The sequence below is a fragment of the Mastomys coucha genome, unplaced genomic scaffold (genome assembly GCF_008632895.1).
Source record: "Mastomys coucha isolate ucsf_1 unplaced genomic scaffold, UCSF_Mcou_1 pScaffold7, whole genome shotgun sequence".
Classification (NCBI taxonomy): domain Eukaryota; kingdom Metazoa; phylum Chordata; class Mammalia; order Rodentia; family Muridae; genus Mastomys; species Mastomys coucha.
The window spans coordinates 54,244,648-54,251,534 of record NW_022196913.1 but is presented as its reverse complement, the minus strand read 5'-3'; the positions used below and the strand labels follow the sequence as shown (position 1 = coordinate 54,251,534).

The following is a 6,887-nucleotide window of genomic DNA, read 5'->3' as shown; positions in this document are numbered from 1 at the left end:
AGAGCAATCAGTCCCACCATGTGTATTCCTTGGTTGGTGGTTTAGTCCCTGGGAGCTCTGAGGGTACTGGTTAGTTCATCTGGCTATGACATCTGTCACCCCATTGATCACCAGGGTTGATTCAGCTGATCTGGCTGGCTAGGCGGGTGTCCCCTTCCTCCCTTACCACTCCATGTGCGTCTCTCCCGAAGCTGCGCACTTGGTTGCGCTTGGTCGAAGAGGACGACCTTCACCCAAGTAGAGGAGGACTGGTCTTCAGTCAAGGGTATATAAATAGCTGCACTCCCCTGCTAGAATCTCCAAACAAGCTCTCTAGGAACATACCTTTTAATCCCAGCACTTGGGAGGTAGAGGATTTCAGGGCCAGCCTGGTCTACATATCAAGTTCCAGACCAGCCAGGACTAAATAGAGAGACCCTGTCTCAAAAACAAAACAATTGAGAGCTGTATAAATAAATGTGTTATTCCCTCTTCTCTTTAGCCAACCAGCCTAAGTTTCTAGAACAGCCCTGGCTCTACACTGAGGCCCACATATCAGGCCCACACAAGTGAGGGAGGAACTCTACCATACCTGCACCTATCCTGACTGCCTGGGAACGTCTCCACCCTGACCTGAACCCCACTGAGGCAGGTGTGAGTAGGGAGGGGGAGAACCATGAGTTTCTAGTGAGAACCTGACCAGGGAACTTTGAACTTTGAACTTGAAGATAAAGGTGATGGCAGACACATTAAGATACAAATGGTGGGTCACTACCACTTTGGGCTCCTTCAACAGGGGCAGTGCTGGCCAGCAAGGTTAGGAACTGGAGGAAGTGGGGCAACCAGGAAATACTTCTCTGAGGAGATGACAGCAGAGAGAGAGAGGGAAAGAGAAAGAGAGAGAGAGAGAGAGAGAGAGAGAGAGAGAGAGAGAGAGAGAGAGAGAGATCCAGAGGACTCCACATTCAAGGATGATGTGGATAGATCTTCCCTAACTTGCAGATGAGAGACCACCTCTTTAGTACTCCCTGGGTCACAAGCCTTGCCAAGTCTTTGACCTACACCAGCTCATTCCATGCTATCAATATGCTGGGTCACACCATTGTTCTATGAACGAGGAAACTGAAGCCTGTTACCAAATCCTTGATATTGCCCTTGACTTCCCACTCTCTCATCCATTCATGCTATCACCCTGCCTCTCAGCAAATATTGCGTGAGAGTTACCTGCCTGTCTCAATGGCTCATCACCTCTGCCTGAATCATTGACATCACCTCTTCCCCTCCCCTCCCCTCCCAAAGCAAAGATGTTGAAACCATTTCTAAGACTGCACATGCTCTAGAAGGGCCTCCTCACTCCACCCACTTGAGTGTCGATTCCCCTTCTGGGCTTTACTTGCTTCCCTTCCATTGAGTGTGTGTATTCTTACATGGTGGGTGGGTCACCTTAGAATGTCAGCTCCAGGAGGGCAAGAACCTTGACAAGGCCCAGCATTTTCTATCCCATATCTGGGGCGCCAGCCAGGTTCCCAAGAGATTCTTCTTCCTAACCCATCACTGCTCCCTGGAAAGGTATGCCCTCTGGTGATGAGGCAGAGGACATACATGAGGATGGAGGCAGCCTGGTAGAGAAGAACTTGAAGCTAGTGGTGAGGACTACTACTAGCCAGAAGTGCAGTGTTCTTATCCACTGGTGGACTTAGGGGCAAAGAGGAGTGAATTTCTCCACATCAGCCTGCTGTGCAATTGTGAACAAAAACTCTAGTGTGTAAGGCATCCCAAACAAAGCTGGCCAGTCCTGCACAGATATGCTGGTGAGGACTTACCAATATTGGAACATGTTGTCAGCCTCTATGTACTCACTGTTGCCTGGAGAGCTGTCTGGGTCCATGCGAGCTCCTCCTTGATGGCCCAGGAGTAACGTGCTCTCTCCTTCAGGCAGCAGCCTGTTTGGGTATGCTTGACTAACCTTGAAGAACCAGGTGTGACATAGCATTCCTGAACACCCATGACATATGATGGCAAATGGTTATGGGCTTAAATCTAAATCTCACTCATTCAGCAAACCCCTGTGTCAGGCCTTGGAGAGCTCGGACACATTACTAATGGTAATACTGGACACCTTAACATCCTTATTACCATTTATCCTGCTCCGAGGCCCGTGTCTTGGAATTAATATCTTGGGTTGGTGAGATGGTTGAGAAAGTAAGGGTACTTGTTCCAAAACTGATGACCTGAGTCCAATCTCCAGACCCACGCGACTGACTTGCTGACTTCCACAAGTTGTTCTGAGAACTACACGTAACACACACACACACACACACACACACACACACACACACTTACGCCTGGCTGATAAGCAGATGGATACTCCTTTCCCTCGGGTATTCCTGCCCTGCCCTCCACATCTTTCCTCATGTGTCTGGGGGCATGGGGTCCTGTGGCTTGAGCCAAGATAGCTCTGTATGAGACAGCCCGTTGGGACTATCACAGAACAGTTAGGCTGTCTGCCAGTGCCTCTCCCAGCTTCACAGAGAACCTTTTGTCCTGTAAAGCTCTGACCTACTCCTTAACTGATGCACGGATTCAACATGGACCCTATCAGAATCCCAGGTGGCTCTGTGTGTTTTCTAGAACTCTGTCAGTCAATGGGATAGACCTGAGAGCCTAGAAACTAGCCCATGACTTTATGGTGAGCAAATGGTCCAGTAAATAATAGATATCAAAGAGCAGAGTGGGAACCACCTGTGTCAGATGCAAAATTAGCCCAGCTAGGATTAAAGACCTAATTAGCATTATAATACTCCAAAAGAAAGCATAGGGCTAGATTTTTGTGGCCTTGGATTAAGCAGTGGTTTCATAGGTATGATGTCTGAGCTTAAGGGGCAGTGGGGGAGGGGTGGGGGAAAGACAGACACACACACACACACACACACAAAATATGAATCAAAAATCTCTCCTTCAAAGGATGATTTTAAAAACTGGGAGAGAGAGCTGGTGAGATAGCTCAGTGGGGAAGAGCACCGACTGCTCTTCAGAAGGTCATGAGTTCAAATCCCAGCAACCACATGGTGGCTCACAACCACCCGTAATGAGATCTGATGCCCTCTTCTGGTGTGTCTGAAGACAGCTACAGTGTACTTACATATAATAAATAAATAAATCTTTAAAAAAACAAAAAAAAAACAAAACAAAACTGGGAGAGAGGTCAACATGTGAAGGTGGCAGTAGCAACGCTGGTCTTCCTGCTGTTGCTGCCAGGGCCATGGTGAAGAACACAACCCCAGCCTGAAGTGGTGGAGGGAAGCCCACCACCATTTACTGGGACCTCATGGAGGGTGGCAGAGGAAGTGGCAACAAATCCACTAGCAGGTTAGCTGGCTTCTTAGGAGTGGGAGGAGCGGGTTACTCGAACACCGATTTGGCCGGCGACCTGCACTGACTGGTATGAACCCCGTCTCCTTATTTAAATGTGGATCCACACTATCTCAGTCAGGATACTGATGAATTTGTTTTGCCAACTAGAGCTAATAAAACCCAAGGCAGATTTGAACTAGCTTTCTTTACCATTGAAGGATGTTGTATTGCAGGGGCTGTCTTCGGGGCAATGAATGGTCCTCGTTTAGGACAGAACCAAGAAATGTACAGATCTTGCATATGGTGACTAGACAAGGGGCACTTTGGGTTAATACTCTAGGTTCCCTGGCTTTGGTCTATAGTGCCTTAGTTGTTATCATTGAGAAAACACAGGGTGCAGAAGATGCCCTCAACACAGTAGCAGCTGGAGCCATGACTGGAGTATTGTATAAATGTACAGGTGGTCTCTGAGGAATAGCACGCTGTGGCCTGGCGGGACTGGCACTCACCAGTCTGTATGCACTGTAGAACAACTGGGAGCACGTGAAAGGTCCCTGACACCAGCAGTCACTCTGAAGATTTTTGCCACCTTAGGAATGGGGAACACTTCATAATTATCCAGATCAATTTATAAGTCAGTCTGGAGTTGCTGTCTCTCTTGTACCTACAATTACTTTGAACAATTGGAGGCTCTGATTTGCTGTGACAAAGATCATGGACGGTTAGCTGGACTGCACCGCTTGCCCTCAGTGAGTGGGAGCCAAGCCCTTTGGTGGCTCACTGAGTATGTGTTCTCTTCTCCTTTAGAGATGATCTTGCACCTCCTATCTCCAAACTGGAAAACCACTTACTCTCCAAATTCAGGCCATCCTTTTATTACCATGTTAATTCATTTAAAAATCTAAAACTTAATGTTGCCCTGTTTTCCAAATAAAGAGTGAAGATAGAACCAAAGTCATAATTCCAACATAACAAACAAACAAACAAACAAACAATGGGAGAAATCCAGTGACTGGGGTTCAGCCCCTGAACGCAGAAGTGTGATCACAAGCTGCAGCCACAAAGCCCTGCACACAGTATCTTGGACCTCCATAGGCCATGTGTAGTGTGAGGACCCCATCTAAGAAAGAGGTAGGAGTGAAGGGCTTTGGTTTTCTTTCTTCTTTCTTTTTCTCTTCCTTTTTCCTTTTACCTTTATCTCTTTTGTTTTTTCCTTTTGATAGTCTCTCTAAATAGTGTGTCTCTGGAGCTCACTCTGTAGTCCAGTCTGACCTTGAACTCAGAAAGCTCAGCCTCTACCTCTGCCTCCCATTTTCACCCCCAGGTGAGGGATGAGGTGGGAGTATGAAGGGTGGGGGTGGGTGTAAAAAGAATAGAGAGGAGAAGAGTAGCTCTCTTGTACACCAACATTGCACTTTAATAATAACAACACTAACACCACTGTGCGTGTTAGTTTGCCCATGCTCATAACTGCACCATAGACAGAGGGGTCCAAAAGCCAGAATCTATTTTCTCACAGTCCTGCATCACCCAGGTGCCAGCATGGTCCAAGACTTGGGAAGTCTTCCTTCCCAGTTCATGAACAGCAGTCTTCTGGATCTGGATTTATGCTTATAAAGCAGAAACAGTTCCCTACTGTCCCCTTCTTTTTAAAGAGGGGATGCTGATAGTGTGTGTGTGTGTGTGTGTGTGTGTGTGTGTGTGTCTCCCTGTATCTCACATTTTCTAGGATACATTCGAAGCCAGCCCCAGTAATTCTCCTGTCTCTGCTTTCCCCTCAAGCTGGGATTACAGATGCTCATGGAACACCAGGATTGCTATATAGGTGCTAGGACCAGAACTCTTGCCTCATGGTTGTGCATCAAGCTCTTTTAACCACTAAGCTATCTCTCCAGTCCCCACCTTCTCTCCTTGGCAGGACATCAGCCCTATTAGATCTGCTCCTCATCACACATGAGCTCATTTCATCTTTATTACCTCCTCATAGGTCTCATAAGGGACTGGAGCTTCTATATGATTGCAGCAGGGGAACCCAATTCAGTCCATAGCAACAGAATGATACTTATCAAATGGTGATTGGTAGATGTCTAACAATCAATGCACCCATTAAAAATTAAAGTTCCAGGGGCTGTAGAGATAGCTTGGTGGTTAAGAGAAGTTATTGCTCTTGCAGAAGAGCTAGGTTTGTTTCCCAATGGTGGCTCACAATGATCCATACCTTCAGATGTAGGGGAGCCGACACCTTCTGACCTTCTAGGGCACCAGGCACACATGCAATGCATCCATATACATATAGGCAGATGCTTGCCCACCTAAGAAATAAATAATAAAAAAGCCCCAATTTATACAATCTTATGATTTCTTTAAATACTTCATCCACAGCAAGTTTTAAGCTACCAACATCAACTAAAATGAACAGTGTTGGAAAGAGACACACAGTGGTAACTATTGCCTGAGGATTCCACTCAGATACACAGACTAAGACGATCTCAAGAGGACAGATGAGAGCCAAATGTAGCACAGGAGTTAGAAAGTGATGGAGCATTTAGTAGAGTGTAATTGGACATATACATAATTAAACCTTCCGATAGAAGCTGCTTAGCAAGGATGTTCCTGCAGTTTTAACAGTCTGCTCTTTTAAGTTCAGCACGTGCTGAACCACACAGTTCCAGCTGTACGTCAAGAGTTTCGTTACTCTGATTTTCTTTCATTGTTATGTTTATATATTTTAAATTATTCAAGCCAACTCTTAAGATCTGCCTGCCTCTACTCCTCAAGACCGGGGACATAGGCACATGCAGCCATGTCTGGCCTTTTAAGTAGGTTCAGGGGATTCAAGCTCAAGGGCTCATGCGTGTATAGGAAGCATTCTTATGCACCGAACCATCTTTCAGTCCCCAGCTCTAGGTACTTATAATGAAAATAACAAGCCAGGCATGGGAGGCCAGCTTGGACTCCTTAGTGAATTGCAGGCCAGCTGGGGTTAATAGCTAGCACTTGCCTTGCAAGTGTGAAGGCCCTGACTTTAATTTTTAATGAGTGAGGAGAGTGTCACACATCTACCAACTATCACTTGATAGCTATTATTCCTGTTGCTATGGGCTGAATTGCGTACCCCCACTCCCAATCATATAGAAGCTCTAATCGCTAATGGGGCCTGTGAGGCAGTAATAAAGACTAAATGAGCTCATATATGTGTGGAGGGGGCTGATCTAATACAGCTAGTGTCTACAAGGACATGCATAATTGTATAACACTTCACACACACACACACACACTCAAAATACAAAAGAAAAAATGTAGCTACTATTTGTTGAGAATCTACTTTATCTTAGGTTTCGTTCAAGCCATCAGCATTTACCTTTGTTAAGTCCTTACTGGAGACTCATGGGTATGTAATCTTTCTATTGCTGTAACAAATGACCTGAGACACTCAGGTTAAAAAGTGAGAGAGTCTCCTTCCACTCACAGTCCTGGAGGTTTCAGACCATGACTGGTTGAGCCTTTTGCTTCTGAGGCCTGTGGTGAAACAACGGTTCACATGGAATGAAACT

At 46.1% G+C, this 6,887-nt stretch overlaps 1 pseudogene; it reads left to right on the top strand.

Moving 5' to 3' along the window:
• Positions 1 to 3,307: 3,307 nt before the first annotated feature.
• Positions 3,308 to 3,909, top strand: LOC116082424 (annotated as a pseudogene).
• Positions 3,910 to 6,887: the final 2,978 nt, after the last annotated feature.